Below are 19,019 nucleotides of genomic sequence, written 5' to 3' on the forward strand. Positions count from 1 at the left end.
GTTGTGTCAGTTCTCCATGTGTGCAGTGACATTCCTGGGCAGGCCGCACTTTCTTTCGTTCTGGGCGGCTCTCCTTATGGGGCGTACTCCTTGCGTGTGGCGCTCCCCTATGCGGGGGACACCCCTGTGTGGCAGGGCACTCCTTGCACGCAACAGCACTGCATGTGGGCCAGCTCCACAAGGGTCAAGGAGGCCCGGGGTTTGAACCGTGGACCTCCCATGTGGTAGGTGGATGCCCTATCCATTGGGCCAAGTCCGCTTCCCCCCTTCAATTCTCCTTAAGAACAAGGGTGTAAGCTCCCTGAGGGAGAAGTAAGGCAGGTTAGTAAAGGGAAAGAGTGGAGGCAGCTGGGACCCAGCAGAGAACATGGCCATGAGATCCCACCTGCTACTAAGAAAGTCAGAAAGAAAGACTCCATGAGACCCTGGTCACAAGGTCCTATTTGGAACTCTTTCAGGGGCTAAGGCGAAGCCACAGATAACTATAAACAGGCCTCCCATTGATCTCCTGAGAGCTAACAGGTGGGACTGTAAGGCAACCAATCAGAACAGCAAACAGCTGAGCCCCACCTGAACATTAGGAAAGGGGTGGAGGAAAGGTCTTAAAAGGCCTAACTAACCTGGGTCCCCACATGTATGTCTCATCCTGTAGCACGGCCCACATCCATGTCTTTGATTGTGTATTTATGTCTTTTCTTGTTTCTTAATAAACTCTTTACTCCCTTGCCTACACTATGGTGGGCCCTTAAATTTTTTTACGCAACACAGCCAAGAAGCCAGAAGCCCAGAACCCTGAGCTTTCTGTTAACACCACCACTAAAACCCTATGAAAGACAGAGAAATTGAGCATCTGAGTAATCTCACCATCCTAATCAGATGCCTAGACATCAGCAAAAAAAATTACAATCCGTACTAAGAAAATGGAAGAAATAGCCCAAGAAAAGGAATATATCAAAGCCCCAGAAGAGACACAGGATTTGAGACAACTAATCAACGAGATGCACACAAATTTCCAAAATCAGATAATATGGGCCAAAGAGCTAAAGGACATCAAGAAGATACTGAAAGGAAGTGGGTGTGGCTCAAGTGATTGGGTTCCTGCCTACCCTATGGGAGGTCCAGGGTTTGATTCCTGGGGACTCCTGGTGAAGGCAAAGCTGGCCTGAGTGGAAAGCTGACCCGCACATGAGGGCTGGCCCATGCAGCAAGCTGTCCTGAGCAGAGAGCTAGTGCAGCAAGACAATGTAACAAAACGAGACACAGAGAGACAATAAGAGACACAACAGAGCAGGGAGTTGAGGTGGCGTAAGAGACTGAGCGCCTCTCTCCCACTCCAGAAGGTCCCAGAATTGGTTCCTGGTGCTGTCTAAAAGAAACAAGCAGACACAGAAGAATGCACTGTGAGTGGACACAGAGAGCAGACAATGAGAGGGGCGGGGAATAAATAAATAAGTAAAATCTTTCAAAATAAATAAATAAAAGCTTTTAAAAAAAGAAGACACTGAACAAGCACAAAGAAGAATTTGAAAACCTGAACAGAAAAGTAACAGAGCTCATGGGAATGAAAGACACAATAGATGAGATAAAAAACACGTTAAAGGCATCCAACAGTAGACTCTAAATGATAGAAGAAAGAATAAGTGATACAGAAGACAGAACAACTGAAATAGAAGGGAGACAAGAACAGAGAAAAAAGAATAGAAAAATATTGAGTAGGGGCTCAGGGAGTCGAATGACAACATGAAATGCAATAACATACATGTCATAGGAGTTCCAGAAGAAGAGAGGGGAAAAGGGGGAAGAAAGTGTATTTGAGTGAATAATAGCTGAAAACTTCCCAACTCTCACAAAAGAAATGAACTTACATGTCCAAGAAGCACACTGTACCTCGATCAGAGTAAATCCAAATAGACCTACTCCGAGACACATACTACTCAGAATGCCAAAGATCAAAGATAGAGATAAAATTCAGAGACCAGCAAGGGAAAAGCAAACCATCACATACAGGGGACACCCAATAAAACTTAATGCCTATTTCTCATCAGAAACCACAGACGTGAGATGACAGTGGTATGATACAATTAGGATACTGAAAGAGAAAAACTGCCAGCCAAGAATTCTTTATTCAGCAAAGTTGTCCTTCAAATACGAAAGTGAGATTAAAATATTCACAAACAGAAATTTAAAAAGTTTGTAAATAAGAATCCACCTTTGCAGGAAATATTAAAGGACGCTTTAGAGCCTGAAAGAAAAGGGTAGGAGGGAAAGGCTTGAGGGAGAGCACAGAAGAAAGAATAGCAGAAAGGATAACCAAAGACTAAAAAGATGAAAATATGACATGGTATATGAAAACCAAAGGAAAAAATAGTTGAAATAAATAATGCATTTACAGTAATATGATTGAATGTGAATGGATTAAACTCCCCAAACAAAAGGTATAGACTGAACGAATGTATAAAAAAAACATGAGCCACCTGTATGCTGCTTACAAAAGACTCACCTTACACCCAGGGATACAAACCAGCTCAAAGTGAAAAAGATACTCTATGCAAATAGTAACCAAATATAACAGTATATTAGCTATACTTATCAGACAAAACGAACTTAAAATGCAAAAAGTTATAAGAAATAGACAAGGACATTATATGTTAATAAAAGGGACAATCCACTGGAAGATATAACACTTATGAATATCTATGCACCTAACCTGGTTGCCCCAAAATACATGAAACAAACTCGGTCAAAACTGAAGGGAGAAATAAACATCTTTACAATAATCGTTGGAGACTTCAGCATACACCCACATTAATAGGCAGAAAAATAGAAGACCAACAAGGAAACAAAGAACTTGAACAATATAACTGAGTTAGACCTAACAGATATGTATAGAATGCTGCATCCAAACTCAGCAAGTTATGTACATTCTTCTCAAGTGCACATGGTTCTTTCTCCAGGATAGACTACACTTTAGGGCACAATGCAGCTCTCAATAAATATAAAAAGACTGAAATTATACAAAGAGCCTTCTCAGATCATAATGGAATGAATCTGGAAATCAATAATAGACAGAAAAGAGATAAACTTGACAAAATCCAGCATCATTGATAAAACACTTCAACAGATAGAAGAAAAATTCCTCAATATGATAAAAGGCATATATGAAAAAACCACAGCCAACATAGTATCCAATGGGGAAAGGTTGAAAGCTTTCCTTCTAAGACCAGGAACAAGACAAGGATGCCCACTGTCACCCTTGTTCTTCAACATTTAACTAGATGTTCTAGCTAAAGCAATTAGACAAGGATGAAAAAATAAAAGGCATCCAAATAGGAAAAGAGGAAGTAAAACACTCACCATTTGCAGATGACATGATCCTATATTTAGAAAATTCTGGGGAACCAGATGTGGCTCTACTGATAGAGTGTCCACCTACCATATGGAGGGTCCAGGGTTCGATACCCAGGGCCTCTTGACCTGTGTGGTGAGCTGGCCCATGCGCAGTGCTGCTGCATGCAAGGAGTGCCGTGCCATGCAGGGCACCTTTGCGTAGGGGTGCCCCACGTGCAAGGAGTGCACCTCACAAGGAGAGCTGCCCCATGTGAAAAAAATGCAGCCTCCCAGGACTGGCGTCACACACACAGAAAGCTGATGAAGCAAGATGATGCAACAAAAAGAGACGCAGTTTCCCAGTGCTGACTGACAATGCAAGTGGACACAGAAGAATACATAGCAAATGGACACAGAGCAGACAATGGGGCAGGGGGGGGAGGGGGGAGGAAAGAAATAAAAATAAATCTTTAAAGAAAAAAAGAAAATTCTGAAATGTTTATTACAAAGCTACTTGAGCTAATAAATAAATTCAGCAAAGTGGCATGATACAAGATCAACATGCAAAAATCAGTACTGTTTCTATAAACTAGTACTGAACAATCTGAGGAGGAAATCAGAGCTAAACAAATGGAAAGACATTCCATATTCATGGACTGGAAGACTAAATATCATGAAGATGTCAATCCTACCCAAACTGATTTACAGATTCAATGCAATACCAATAATAATTCCAAAAGCCTACTTTACAGAAATAGAAAAGGCAATTACAAAATTCACTTGGAAGGGAAAATGCACCTGAATAGCCAAAAGCATTTTAAAACAGAAGAGTGAAATGGAAGGACTTTCACTGCTTGATCTTGAAACATATTACAAAGCTACAGTGGTCAAAACAGTATGGTCCCGGCATAAAGATAGAGACATTGATCAGTGGAATAGAATTGAGAGTCAAGAAATAAACCCTCATCTCTACAGTCAACTGGTTTGACAAACCTAACAAGTTCATGTTAACACGACAAAACAGTCTCTTTAAGAAATGGTGCTGGGAGAACTGGATATCTATACCCAAAAGAATGAAAGAGGACCCTACCTCACTCCTTATATAAGAATCAACTCCAAATGGATCAAAGACCTAAATATGAAACTAAAAGAAGAAAATGCAAGGAAACATCTTAAACACCTTGTGGTAGGTTGGGGTTTCTTTGACCTTAAAACCAAAGCATGTGAAACAAAAGAAAAAATAGATAAATGAGACCTCCTCAAAATCAAACACTTTTGCACCTCACAAGACTTTGTTAAAAGGTGAAAAGGCAGCTGACTCAATGGGGGAAAATATTTGGAAATCATATATCCGATAATGGTTTAATATCCACGATACACAAAGAGATGTTACAACTCAAGAATAAAAACATAAACAACTGGATTAAAGAATGGGAAAAAGATCTGAATAGATATTTGTCCAAAGAGAAATACAAATGGCCAAAAAAACATGAAAAAAATGTTCAACATTACTAATGATTAGGGAAATGCAAATCAAAACTACAATGAGATATCATTTCATACCTATCAGAATGGCAGTTATTAAAAAGACAAGAGTATTACATGTTGGAGAGGATGTGAAGAGACAGGAACACTTATTCATGGTAGGAATGCAGAATGGTATAGCCACTGTGGAGGACTTTTCAGCAGTTCCTAAAGAAGTTGAAAATGGATTTGTCATGTTACACTGCAATACCACTACTGGGTATATACTCAGAAGAACTGAGAGCAATGACACAAATAGACATCTGTACACTGATGTTCATAGTGGTATTATTCAGGGTTGTCAAAAGTTGGAAACAACCCAGGTGTCCACCAACCTATGAAGAGATAAACTATGGTGTATTCATATGATAGAATATTATGCAGCTGTAGGAAGAAATGAAGTCGTAATGCATATGACAACATGAATGAACCTGGAGAGCATTACCTTAAGGGAAGCAAGCCAGATACAAAAGGACAAATACTGTGTGACTGCATTACTATGAAGTAAATATACTGTGGAGTTAATAATGTGAATATGGGTCACCAGAAAACAGAATGAGATTAGAGAATGGAAAGCTGAGGGTTAACTCGGTTAGAATTGGTAAAAAGGATGTGTGTTAATCTTTGGAAATGAATGGAAAAGGTGAAAGCACATCATAATTATCTTTAACTAGCAGTACTATTATGTGGGTACGAAGGGGTTTAAAGGGAAAAGTCTAAGGTCAAGTACATTACAAAAAGGGAAGATAAAAAATGTACCATGGAACAATATAGCACGGTAAAACTGCAAGTGAAATATGAATATGGGTAAACTCATATATAAGCCTGTTTTTCTTTGTAATTGAACAAATGTATGTTAACACTACAAGATGTTAATATCAGATCCAAAAAAACTAAGCTAAGTGAAAGAAACCAGACACAAAGTACTACATATTGATGATTCTATTTATATGTAAAATGCAAACATAAACCCATTTATAAAGATAAAATTAGATTAGTAGTTATATAGGACTGGTGATAGATTGCTAAGGGGTGTAGAGTTTTTCTTTTTGGAGTAATGAAATTGTTCTAAAATTTTTTGTTGATGAATGCACAACATTGTGATTATACAAAAAGCCACTAATTATACACTTTAAATTGTATGGTGTGAATGTATCTCAATAAAATGGCTAAATAAATAAACGTGCAAGAATAGCCAGAAATAACAGCTATGTACAGCAAGGGAAGCATAGAGAGATTGAGAGATGAAGCATTTTGCCTCTTTTTTATTATTGAAATAATGAAAATTCTCTAATAATGATTGAAGTGATGAATGCATAAATATGTGATTAGGGAAGCGGACTTGGCCCAGTGGTTAGGGCATCCGTCTACCACATGAGAGGTCTGCGGTTCAAACCCCGGGCCTCCTTGACCCTTGTGGAGCTGGCCCATGCGCAGTGCTGATGCGCGCAAGGAGTACCATGCCATGTAGGGGTGTCCCCCATGTAGGGGAGCCCCACGTGCAAGGAGTGTGCCCCGTAAGAGAGCCGCCCAGCGCGAAAGAAAGTGCAGCCTGCCCAGGAATGGCACCGCACACACAGAGAGCTGACACAACAAGATGATGCAACAACAAAAAAAAGAAACACAGATTCCCATGCCGCTGACAACAACAGAAGCGGACAGAGAACATGCAACAAATAGACACAGAGAACAGACAACTGGGGTGGGGGTGGAAGGGGAGAGAGAAATAAATAAATAAATAAATCTTAAAAAAAAAATGTGATTAAAGTAAATGCCACTGATTGTACACTTTGGATGAACTGTACGCTTTACTAATATGTATAAAAAAAGAATGAAGGAGGTGTGGCAACGGGAGAAAGGGGGATATAAATTTTGAGTCTGGGAAAGAAAAAATTAGAGTAGCTGGATACTATTTCTTGTGAAGCAGGGATATTAGTTTCAGTTCAAAGGGTAGGGAAGGAAGAAAACTGATCTTTGTTGAAAATTCAAAGGTCTGACTGTAAATATCACAAGACTGTGTTATAATATTTCAAGCAAAATGTTTCTATGACAGTTTTCAAAGAATTTTGTCTATCTCCATCAATACAACTTTGAATACAGAACATATTATTCAGGTGCAGGTTACAGATAGACTAGTATATCAGAATTCAACCTCATCTTTACTATCACTTCTTATTCTTATCTATCATTAAACATTTAGTAATTTGGTGTGTGTACTGTATTTTGTTGTTTTAAGATTCATAAAGAAGTGATCTCTTTTAAGAATTCACATAATTATAAAAATTATACATATAAATTGTAAAACAACTACATAGATTGTTATTTTCATTTAGTTAACTTTGTAAAATGTGTGGAGAAGCAGGCCTATATTCTAGTGCCCATTCTAATAATTAGTTGGTATGTAACCTTGGGCCTCAGCTGCCTTAAAATAAATTGGGACAATATTTTATCCAACTAAAAGCCAGAATCGGAACATAGCTTCTCTTGTTTTATATTTCTGACCTTAAATTTTTTTCCCCACACTTGAAGAAAAATGAAGGTCCCTCTGCCTTTTGCTACCACCTACTATGCTTTGAACATCTTAATAACTTTATTATCACATTAAACTTGAAGTTACAGTTTGATATGGTTATGAATTCCAAAAATAGATATTGACTTATGTTTGTAATCTGGTCTGTACCTGGGTGTGATTAAGTTATGATTAGGGTCACGTCATTAGGGCATTGATTCCTCACCCCTTGATGGGTGGGGACTCACAGATAAAAGGCCTGGCAAAGGACAGAGTTGAGGGTTTTTGATGTTGGAGTTTTGATGCTGTAGTTTGATGCTGAAGCTTTAAGTTGGAGCCCCAGGAAGCAAGCACACAGAGGAAAGAGAAGCAAACCCTAGGAAGAGAGAAACCCTGAACCCAGAGAGAAGCAAAACCCTGGAAGGGAGGAACCCAGGAAGCCTGAGCCCTTTGCAGACCTGGCAGTCATCTTGCTCCAACACAGGAAATTAGACTTTGGTGACGGAAGTAACTGATACATTATGGCCTGGTATCTGTAAGCTCCTACCCCAAATAAATACCTTTTATAAAAACCAACCAATTTCTGGTATTTTGTATCAGCACCCCTTTGGCTGACTAATACACTACTTTAAAGATTACTTAGTGGGAATCTCTCTGGGCTAAGTCATTTGTCTGCCCTTTCTACTATCAGATGATTATACTGTATACACCCAAAGGAGGTTGCTTTCCTACTAGTCTTTCTCCTTCCCACCTTGCTCCCATCACAAATGTTGGGACAAGTGCCCAATTATCTGGACAAATAGAAAGGGTCTTGAAAATGTGGGCTTAACTCTACCAAGAACTTCCTGTCTTTTTCTATGTGCTACAGCTTCCCCGGCCCCTCCCCCCCCCCACAAAAAACACACCAAAAACTTTTTCTGCCGCTTCATTATGTACACACATAAAGTCAGTGTCTGATTTTCAAAATTACATTTCATATTACTTTTCCAGTTTCCATTAACCCCCATTAAAGTGATCATGAAGCAACAGAATCAACACTGGGCCTCTGAGGACCTGTATTCAAATCTTCCCTCTACCACTTACAAGGTGGATGACTTGGGCAAATGGTTTAAGTTCTCTAAACCTCAATTTCTCGAATGCAAAATGAAATTAGTTAATACCTATAACACCAAATTATTACAATTAAGATAACCTGTGAAAGTCACTAGCACAATATTAAATAAGTGTTAGTCAAAAGAGAAATGGGATAATGATTAAATATGATTTCAGTGTGAGTATCACTAAAGAGAGTACCACTGAATGAAAGTATTTTTTTGAGCTAATTTAAATTAGAGGATGGTTTGGTTTCTAGGGTTCTTAAAATCCATATCCCTATATACTCATGTATTTCTAGAGGCACAAAAATTTAGAACAACCTTTTTGGGAAATGATATAGCTATTGTTTTGAGAGGTACAAAATGTCCATGTTCTCAGGACCAAAATCTCAGAACATTTTTGAGAAAATAATTCCAATAAGGAATTATACTTATACTTTTGCTTATAGCTTAGACTAGTGCTTGGCACATGAAAGGTACTCAATAACTATTTCTTCAAATGAACAGCCTATTGTACTGAGTTCTCCAGATTACTGCCCTTTATTCCTTCCCATTAGTATTTATCCATTTTCATCATGTGGGGATAGTTTTAGAATCAAATTCCAATGTCTTCTCTAGTCTCTATTTGCCCATGAAGCCCAGTGACGTCATGCTGATTACTATCAGATTCCCTTACCTTATGCTACTTTTACCCTCTGGACTCAGCTAACTTTTGCATAGAAGCCAAAATCACCATATACTACATCCTTGACCTAATCAACAAGTATTAAAAATGGCAAAGGACTTGAATGGACATTTCTCTAAAGAATATATACAAATAGCCAATAGGCAAGTGAAAAGATGCTCAATATCATTAGCTGTTAGGGAAATGCAAATCAAAACCATAATATGCTATTTCACACCCACTGGATGGCCATAATTTAAAAAAATTGGAAAATAACAAGTGTTGATGAGGATGTAGAGAAATTGGAACCCTTGTACAATGTTGGTTTCTCAAATGGTTAAATATAGAACTACCATATGACACAGCAATTTAGTACCTAGGAACATATCCCTAAGAAGTAAAAACAGGAGCTCAAACAGATACTCATATACTAATGCTCACAGCAGCATTAATCACAATAATTGAAAGGTGAAGCAACCCAAGTGTCCAGCAACAGATGAATGGACAAATAAAATGTGTTATAGCTATACAATAGATTATTCAGCCATAAAAAGAATGAAGTTCTGATACATGCTGTAACATGTATGAACCCTGAAAATATTATGCTAAGTTAAAGCAAGCACACACAAATGGACAGATATGATTCCATCTATATGAATTATCTAGATAGGCAAATTCATAGAGACAGAATGTAGAGACTGAAAGGGGCTGGGGCAGAGGGGCAGAGGGTGTTATTGCTTAATGGGTATAGAATTTCTATTTCAGGTGTAAAAAATTTTTTGGAAATAGACAGTTGTGAGGGTTGCATAACACTGTGAAGGTAATTAATGCCACTGAGTTGTACATTTAAAAATAGTTAAAATGGCAAATTCTGTGTTATATATATTTTAAATATATAAAAGGAATCTGTAGTTTCCGTCAAGTTCCTAAGATGTTCTCCTCCTCTGTCAACTGCCCTCTATTCTAACCATTCATCCCACTTTCCATTTCATTAATGAAAAAGATAGCCAGCAATCATCCTCAATGATCCTGAAGATACTTCTAGTCCTTTACCTGTTTATATTACCCTCTATGATCTGAGGGAGAACTATGACTTCCTTGCTCTCGTATCTCTTCCTTCCTTCTTCTAGCCCACCCAAAATTCCCCAATTTTCAATTTTAAGTGCAACGTCTCTCATTTTTTTAAAAAGGTATAATTCATGTAACATAAAATTCACCATTGAAAAATGATTCAGTGGTTTTTAGTATATTCACAATGTTGCACAACCTTCACCATTACCTAACTACAGAATATTTTCATCACCCCCCCAAAAGAAACCCTGTACCTTAGCAGCCACTTCCCATTCTCCCATTCCCTGGCCCCTCACAACCACTAATCTACTTTCTGTCTCCATGGATTTGCCTAATATGGACATTTCACATAAATGGATTCATATAATATGTGGCACTTGTGCCTGCTTTTCTTTCACTTCAATTTTGCATTTCAAGGTTTATTCCTGTTGTAGCATCTATCACTACTTCATTCCCTCTTATTGCTGAATAATATTCCATTGTATAGTTATACTACCTTTTATTTATTCATCAGTTGATGCACATTTTAGAGTTTGTTTCTATTTTCTAGCCACTACGAATAACACTGCTATCAACATTGGTGCCCAAGTTTTTGCATGAATACATGTCCTCAATTCTTTTTGTTATATAGGTAGGAGTGGAATTGTAAGTTAAGTATTTCTTGATATCCAACTTCATTCAGTTTCTAATTTCAGATCTCTCACAATGCAATCAGCTCTGTACTAACCTCCCTACTCCCTTACTCTACTCTCACTTAAACAAACCTGTAGTCTTCAGACTCTATACAGGCTAGTTACAACATATTTGCTTCCAATTAAATTGAGGGCAGGGATCAGTTCTCATAGTTCCAATCATTTAGAAGGTATTTACTATATGCTCCTTGATACAATGACACCCTAAGATGTGCCCACAAATGAAAAAATGATGACTTATTATTCATTCTTGCATTCAACAGACAGGTGTCTATTGTGTGCTGGCCATTGTGCTTGATAATGGACACAAACAGTGGATAGACATTATCCATTCGTTTCATTGTGCCCCACGTGCAAATTCAACTCCACAATTATTTACTGAATACTTATAACATTAAAGGCATTGTACCAGGTATTCCAGCAAACACAAGGAGTAAGATAGACTCTGCAGCTTCTTACAGCAGGACTTAAACTCTACACACAAAAACACCATCAACATAAAACAAACAACACTGGATATAAAATGTTGTAAGAAAGGTAAAAAAATGTTCTGGAGGGTCAAAGGATAGAGCATATATGGTTTGCGAGACTGGAGAAGCAGAGGACAGACAGAAATTACTTCTTGAAGATGGTATTGAGAAAGAGCCTCAAAGAAGTTGGCATTCTGATAAAGAGATTGCTAGGGAAAAAAATGTTTTAAGTGGATAGTAGCACATGAGCAAAGACAAAAAAGGTGGATATAGTACAGAATTTTTTCAGAGCCAATTCAGTTTGGCATGTGTCAGTGAGTTAACAGCAGAAATGATCATACTGGGAAGGGTCTTTAATGTTAGGTTTAGTATTTAGCAGTAAGAAAATGATTGGAAAATCTTCCTTTAACAATTCAAACTACTTTAGTGAATGCTTAACCCTCTCGAAACTTGGCCTATATTTTCAGAGTTTATAAAATAATCATGGAAATTGGTGATTTTTCCTTCCCACATGGAACAAAAAATAAAATCTTGACAACTAAGTAAGCAATGCTGATAGAGGAGAAGGTGGAATGTCAATAATCCTAGGACTGCAGCCCATTCTTTTGGGAATATGTAAGACTTAAAACAGACATATGGGCAAATATCAATAGCCAGAGAAGCAGAAGCAAGAGTGTGACTAAAATAATACCATTTGTTAAGCTATTAGCATGGCACAGGCATTGTGTCATGCGATTTATATAAATAAAATATCCTTGATCCACCAAAAGACTCCAAGCTTGGAGAATTCAAGTAAGTAGCTTAAGGTTATCAAGCTAGTAAGCTCAGTTAATAAAATGTAAAGACTAGTTTTGAACCCACTGTTTACTATTACTTGTTTTTACCCTACGAAGGTAACTATAATGGTAGAATCATGATATGTAGTCAAGGAAAAGTGCTGAATAAGGAGCTTGCATGGTCTGGAGAAAAGTTAGGCTGAAACATTCAAAACTGGGTTTGGAATGGTTTGGAGAACAAGACCAAGAGAAATCAAGTTTAGGGCTAATTTTTCATCCAGTCTGAACAATGATCACACCATAGATCTAATTTAAGAATACTAAGGGAGCAAAATTCCAGTTTTGATTTGGAATCTTAGTAAGTTCCAAGGTAATATGCATATTTATGTTTATGCTAAAATGCCTTGATTATCTTTGAGGGTTCTGAAATAGAGACAAAAATAGTGGAGTAGAAAATTTCATAACCACTGAAGATGTTAGAATAATCCCTTAAACTCTCAACCCCATGGTAAAAACAAAAAACACCACCAAAAAGGCAAACAAAAAAGCAATAGTTGTAGAACATTAGCATGACTTTACAAAGAAAGGTAGAAGAATCAAGTCACTTTTGCATTGTCTATAGCATCTAATACTATGGATAATAAAATTTCAGTAAGACGGAATCCAGAATTTTGACCTACTGTTTTATTATTTCAAACTGCTCTGAACAGTGTATCCAATGACAGCTTTTGGAAAATTGTTACATAATCTAAGTGCTCTAAAGAAACTGATGCTCCTTTATTACAGATAACAAATAATGGACTGAAAATCTTAACTTCAATCAAATAAGTAAGAGTCCATTTACAAAATCTTTATTTTCTAGTTTTACACAGTTTTTTTGCTAGAAGGCAGAAAGAAAACTGCAACAAAGGGGACTAAGGAAAAACAGGTTTTGGAAGCCCGTAAGCTTCATCACAGAATTGTGTTTTAAAAAAGAATAAACACAAGATCCATGGACTTTGCCCCCTCTACTTTTCACAAACTTTTTGAATATTTCTTATTTAATGGAACCAATGAACAACTGCAACCTATCATAAAACACCTTTTGTGCTTTATATATTTCTTTCTTTTCTTTGGAACAGAAAGTTCTTCAAGCTGTTCACGTTTTTCAGCTGAAAATTTTTCTTATTTCTATTTTAATGCATTTTTTCCATGGAACCTAATAAAGATCATTTAAACTCCTTTGCTTTCTAAAGAGTTTTCAAAAGGCATAATACTATTGCAACTCCATATTTTAACATAATTTTTCCTTTTTTCATTTAGTTTCACAATCTTTCTATATTTCAATAATTCCTAATACTACAGTTTAATTTGTCAAGGTAACCATATATTTTCTTCCATATTACATTAATACGGACAATAGTGGACACTTTTTCTCTAAGAAATTAATACTTGCTTGGGGTAGTTTACATGTTCCTAACCTATTAAGAAGAGATTTCATTTTGTCTTCCCTTTAATCACCTCCTGGAATAATTCTGTGATCTTTCAAAAAATAACTCATTATTGATTTTAGGGACTTAGACACCTTTTTTATTTTAAGTCTACAGAAGGTTAAGACATGTATATTTTTTTCCTTTATTATAAAATTTCAAAATGGTTTTTTAAAGGAACTAGAATTTTACAAATTAAAAATTCTGAGGCTAGACAAGTAACCATCCCAAAGGAAAAAAATTCTTTAAAAACATTACAGTCCTAGGTGCACTTGACAGATTTCATTAAAAAAATTCGAGAACACAGGAAAAATAAAGTTCTTGTTTATTCATCTTTTTTCTTTTTGATCCCATTTTGTCTCCCTACTTAAATTGTAGTTGAATCTCATTACCCTTGCAACATATTTTAAAACTCCAAAGAAGAGATACACTTTTTTTTCTGTCGGTACAAAATTTAATTATATTACAAGGGAGGAAAATGTTCTAAAGCACAACTTTCACAATGCTACATGTAAACTACGTGTAAGAATTTTTAAGGCTGAGGAAGTTGTTTACCCGCACAGGGCAAACCATGTAGCCTAGAATCAACAGGCCCAAGAATTTAAATGTGATAATTTTATTACATTAGTTAACGGTAACATCAGATACTTGAGTACTACGGTAGGATACCGTCACTGACAACGTGAGAAAGCCTCATAATTTATGTAAAATATTCAGTCCCTCCCATAAACGATCTCCTTAAAAGAGAAACTACAGAGTTTTGAGGCACATCAAGGCAGGGAAAACCATTATGAGGTTGGATTTGAGTAGTGGGACGCGCGGTAGGCAATCTATGAGTCACCCAAGAAACGATGTCATTTTCCAGTGATGAGTGGAGAATTTAAACAAGGGGTTTCGAATTCTGTTAAGAAAGCAGTAGGAAATTTTTGTTGCGGAGGAAATTTTCCATTTTACGTGAGGAAACAAAACTCAGATGAATTTTGATCGGAGGCTGGGGATTAGCACAATTTGATGGAATAACCTGATTTACATAAAAAACAATCCGAAGACTAGAAGATACCGTCTCTGCAAACAGCCCAAACCACCGCCTTTTCAAACCCTCGTCCTCACTGGAAGTGGGCTGGACACCCCCAAACCATCACCCTCCCCCCACAGGAAATGAGTTATGGTCCCCTCCCCCAACCGGAAGTGAGGCGCCCCCACTCAGCCTTGATGCGAGGCAAACCATTAATAACAACGGCAAAACAGGGGTGAATTCCAAGGGTTGAAGGACACCTGTACGGTAGCTACCCCCAAGCTCGCCGTGCTTACTGACCTGCTGACGATAGGGGCAGGCAGGGGCCTGGGACCTAGAGAAAATCCCTCGCACAGAGGAGAATTCCCTCAGCCCCTCTCAATCGCCTTCACTCTTCGCACGACGTTGTGTCACAGCTTGACAAAAATTCCTCCGCAGCACTTTATTTTTATGCCCTTTCTTTCCCCTTATTTGGTCACCAAACCACCTTCCCATAGGTAGCTTCTCTTATCGCAGTAACATTTAAAATTGTTCCTGTGAAAAGAAAAATGAAAAATTCCCAATTCCTTCAGAAAAATTCAGGGATTATTTGTCCAAACGCGGCGAAGGACAACGTGAGCACGCAAGGTGAGACCATTTTGCGGGGGTTTCTGGGAGCTGTAGTTCCTTTTTTCCCCCCCTAAGATCCGCAGAAAGTAGAGGGAGTTAAATTTTTTGTTACTCTGCACCCCAGTCTTTGAAACCATATATTCTGTATTCGACTGCACGCTGACATAGAGGGCTCCAATTCTGAAATGAGCCCATACTCCGTTCACCTCTTCCTTTGGGATTTAATCGAGCTCACATTTTCCCTATCGCAGGTCCACGTCCTGGTCTCCCCGCCCTCTTGCTTTGGCCACGCCCTCTTCAGCCAATCAATCGCTTTTAGGTTTCATCCTCCGAGGGGTGGGAACGCGGAGAGGAGGCGACTTGCGGTGACCCCTCCCACTATCAGGGGCGAGAGAGAAGACAGGCCGTCGGCCCGTGCGCGCGCGCGTGCTCGCCCCTGGGCAGAGCTCGAGGAGCGCGGCGGGCGGGCGCGCGCGCGGAGGGGCGGTGCGCGGGGCTGCGAGGAGGCGGGCGGGAGGGCTGGTGGGTTGGGCGGGTGGCGAGCGGCCGGGAGCGCGCTGTGGACTCGGCCGCGGCGAGTAGTTAGTTGTTGTTAGTCAGTGTCAGTTACTGGGTGGCGGCGCCGCGATCACCAGGAAGGGAACCGGCCGACCGGCGATGGTGGTCCCCGCGGCGGCATGTGCGCCCCACAGGTAACGGGGGCAGGGCTGTCCGCGTTCCCTCCGCTCCCTTCTCACGCGTCGGCTTTTGGAACTCGGGTCGCCTCGGGGTGAGGGCGCTGACCCGCGGGAATCCGGGCCGGGCGGCGCGGGGTCTGGGTGGCGCCGCCGCGGGGGCTCGGGCGGCCAGTGCGTCCTGCCCCGCGCGGTCTCTCGGGCCGCGGCCGCCCCCGCATCCTGCCGCCCCCTCGCCCCGCCGGCGCCGCGCACCCCTTCGCGCCCCCGTCGCCTCCTCCCGCGCCGTCGGCGGCCGCCGGGGTAGCGCGGCGCCCCCCGGAGGAGGGAAAGTTGGGACCTGGCGGCGACGGACGCCCCCGGGCGCGGCTGGGGAAAGTGGAGCCTGGGGAAGCCAGACGCGGGGCGGCTGGGGCGGGAGGGCTCCTCTCGCTCCCGCGGAGTCTGCACTGTCCTCCCGCTCCCTTCGCCGGCTCGCGTCGCTCTGCGGCGGGTAAACCCCCTACCGTGCGGATTCGCTGGGTTGTTTGGGGGTTTTGAGTGGTTCGCTTGGCCAGTTTGTTTCTCCTTTGCCCTTTGACTCATCGTCCTTGCAACTTTTCTTTCTAACCTCGAGGAGGACTTGTCCAAAATCTCGCTTCGCATGCACTATCCGCCTGAGAGCTTGATTTCGTTTTTCATCCTGTGACTATGTTAAAGACTTCTGAGAGCAACAGAAAAAATGACCTCTCCCCTCTTAAATAAATGTTACTTTCTTGCAATCGGTTTTTTTTTTTTTTTTTAAGGTTCACGTTTAGGAATTTGAGAGCTGCGGAATAGTTATTGGAAGGCTGGCGTTGAGGAAGTGGTGATGAGTTAAAGGAAAACTTTGATTTCATTTTTATTGGCCTTGCTATAGAAAACCTAATACGCGTTTTTTTCCTGCCTCTGTTAAATATGGTAATATACCTTGAATTAAGTACTTGGAGACTTACAAAAAGGCCATTTTTAGGTCATCGTATGATGTATGTGAACAGCTTTTCACCTAAATTGGGATTACCTTGAGGATTTTGTTTTGGGGCCTATTTACAGATAGACTGTTCAGCCACAGTCCTTTTTTTTCCTGATAAATGAAGTGATGTAGTAATGTGTGTGGCAGGAGAACTCATATTGCTCTTTGCAGTGTGGAAGTGAAAAACTTGAATTATCCACAGGGGTAAAACTTTCCGTGAGCAATCTTGGATACTCGCTTCATGATGGCTTCTGTAATCTCAGAGCGTTTCTAAATATCTTAATTCACTGACTATCCTAATTACTTTCTGAAGTGTCTGGCATTTCTTCTCTTTGGTGACTCGTTTAGTAAACTCTAATGGCAGGATGGTACATTTTCTTGGCTTCAAAAATGGAAGTAATAGTCTCAGCCCAGAGTTTAACAGTTAACAATGGAAGCGGAATTCATACCATTGCTAGTGAGTTTTGGCTATGACCAACTCACAAACTATGTGAAAAAAACAAACATCTTGGGGAAGAGAGGAGAATATTTTATCATGTCTTTATTTTGGAGGTTCTAGTGTGGGGGTGAAGTGAAATTATTTTCTTTAGTGCTTTTTGATGTGTAGATGTAGTGGTCCTCCCCCTCCCCCTATATTTAGGGGCTGACATTTATGTTTGGCTCAGTTCCAGGGTGGGAAGAGAAATGTTCTGGTGAAAGGGAAAGATGAGATTGCTTTCAACTATTATGATACTATGACTTTCATTTTATTCAGTGATAGTACAGGGAAACTTTCCTGATAATATTCATACTCTCTTTAACATTCTGTCAGAATTCATTTTTAAGAACCTACCCTGAGGCCCATAAAGAAATAATGCCACTTCATAACTGTTTCCTGACAATCACATTAAAAAATGTGTTCCTGGAATGCATTATATGTGTACTCATATAAACATTTATCTTTGTACATTTATGGTAATGTAAATATTTAAGTCTGAGAGCTAAAATTTTTTATTTGCTTATTTGCATACATGTTTTTCAACATTTCTTGGTGCCAACCATATTTGCCAAATAAACATCAGCCATAAATCCATGCTTTGGCACATTTCATGTAATAACTCTTTTAAATTGCTCCATGGTGAAGCATCATGAGATTAGTTAGCATTTGTTTCATGAGGGAGATTTGTTGTTGTTTTTAACTGTAATGATGTGCTGTTTAAATGGAACAGGTGCTGGGCTCTAGCTGTTCGTATTGAAACCTGCCAAATCATACTCTTTTTGGATGGGTTAGAAACCAAACTGTGGCCCCTGGTGTGCCAAGTGTGAGTTCAAGGCTCCATATCACTGCTGCAACTTCCTGTTTTCAGTGGAAGAGGCAGGTATGCACATGAGCTTTATTTTCTCATTGTTGATCTCTTTGCAGTAATTCCTAGTTCTTCTCCTCCCCCCAAGCCTTTCATTATTAGAACTGAGAAATTTCACTGCTAGTTTGTTTTCCTTGGAGAGCTCCTTGGAGAACTAAAAATTCTAGTAACTTTCAGGCCAGCAATAGGTAACTCATATTTGTTAGAAGAATGTTTTGAGTGCCTTTTAAGTGCCAGGCATGAGTGTATGTAGAATGATATCCCATTCTTTAAGGAGCTTACAGTTTAGTAGGGGAAGATAGCTGGTAGACCAATAATTATATTATGGTGTGTCTGTTGATAGGGGTGTGTGCACATGCTCCTATGGATGGAAGCACAGAGGAGCTGTAGCTGACTCAGGCTTGCTGTCTTGGGAGAATATCCTAGAATGCATCCTAGTGGTTTACCTGAGTTAATCTTGAATAATACGTAGGCATTAGCTAGGTTCAGAAAGAGGGAAAGGACGTTTTAGGGCAGGTCTGTCCCATAGAAATATAATGGGAATCACAAACATGAACCACCTATGTAATTTAAAAATTTCTAGTGATCACATTAAGTAAAATAAAAAATTCATTTTAATATTTTTTATTTAACCCAGTATATCCCAAATAGTATCAGTATATAATCTGTATAAAAAGTATTGAGATATTTCACATTCTTAATTTCATACTAACAAAATCTTGAGTGCATTTACACTTGCACTGAGTTCATTGTAGGTACTCAGTAGCTAGCTACACATAGCACGATTTTAG

At 39.5% G+C, this 19,019-nt stretch overlaps 2 protein-coding genes across 16 annotated transcripts in view; one reads left to right on the plus strand and one right to left on the minus strand.

Moving 5' to 3' along the window:
- Positions 1 to 15,648, minus strand: part of HMG20A (high mobility group 20A) — a 92,188-nt gene extending 76,540 nt beyond the window's left edge. The window contains exon 1 of one of the 3 annotated variants that reach the window (XM_004468159.5): positions 14,912 to 15,648. The gene's annotated coding sequence lies outside the window, so the exon portion shown is untranslated. The remainder of the gene's footprint in view (positions 1 to 14,911) is intronic. The other 2 variants (XM_071214310.1, XM_058294562.2) reach the window with 2 other exon arrangements.
- Positions 15,649 to 15,693: 45 nt separating this feature from the next.
- PEAK1 (pseudopodium enriched atypical kinase 1) overlaps positions 15,694 to 19,019 on the plus strand; it is a 331,862-nt gene continuing 328,536 nt past the window's right edge. For 4 of the 13 annotated variants that reach the window (XM_058294568.1, XM_058294570.1, XM_058294566.2 and 1 more), the window contains exon 1: positions 15,721 to 15,912. The gene's annotated coding sequence lies outside the window, so the exon portion shown is untranslated. Of the gene's footprint in view, positions 15,913 to 18,093; positions 18,244 to 19,019 lie in introns of those variants that run through there. The other 9 variants (XM_058294572.1, XM_004468162.3, XM_058294573.1 and 6 more) reach the window with 7 other exon arrangements.

This window comes from Dasypus novemcinctus, chromosome 3, assembly GCF_030445035.2.
Source record: "Dasypus novemcinctus isolate mDasNov1 chromosome 3, mDasNov1.1.hap2, whole genome shotgun sequence".
NCBI lineage: Eukaryota > Metazoa > Chordata > Mammalia > Cingulata > Dasypodidae > Dasypus > Dasypus novemcinctus.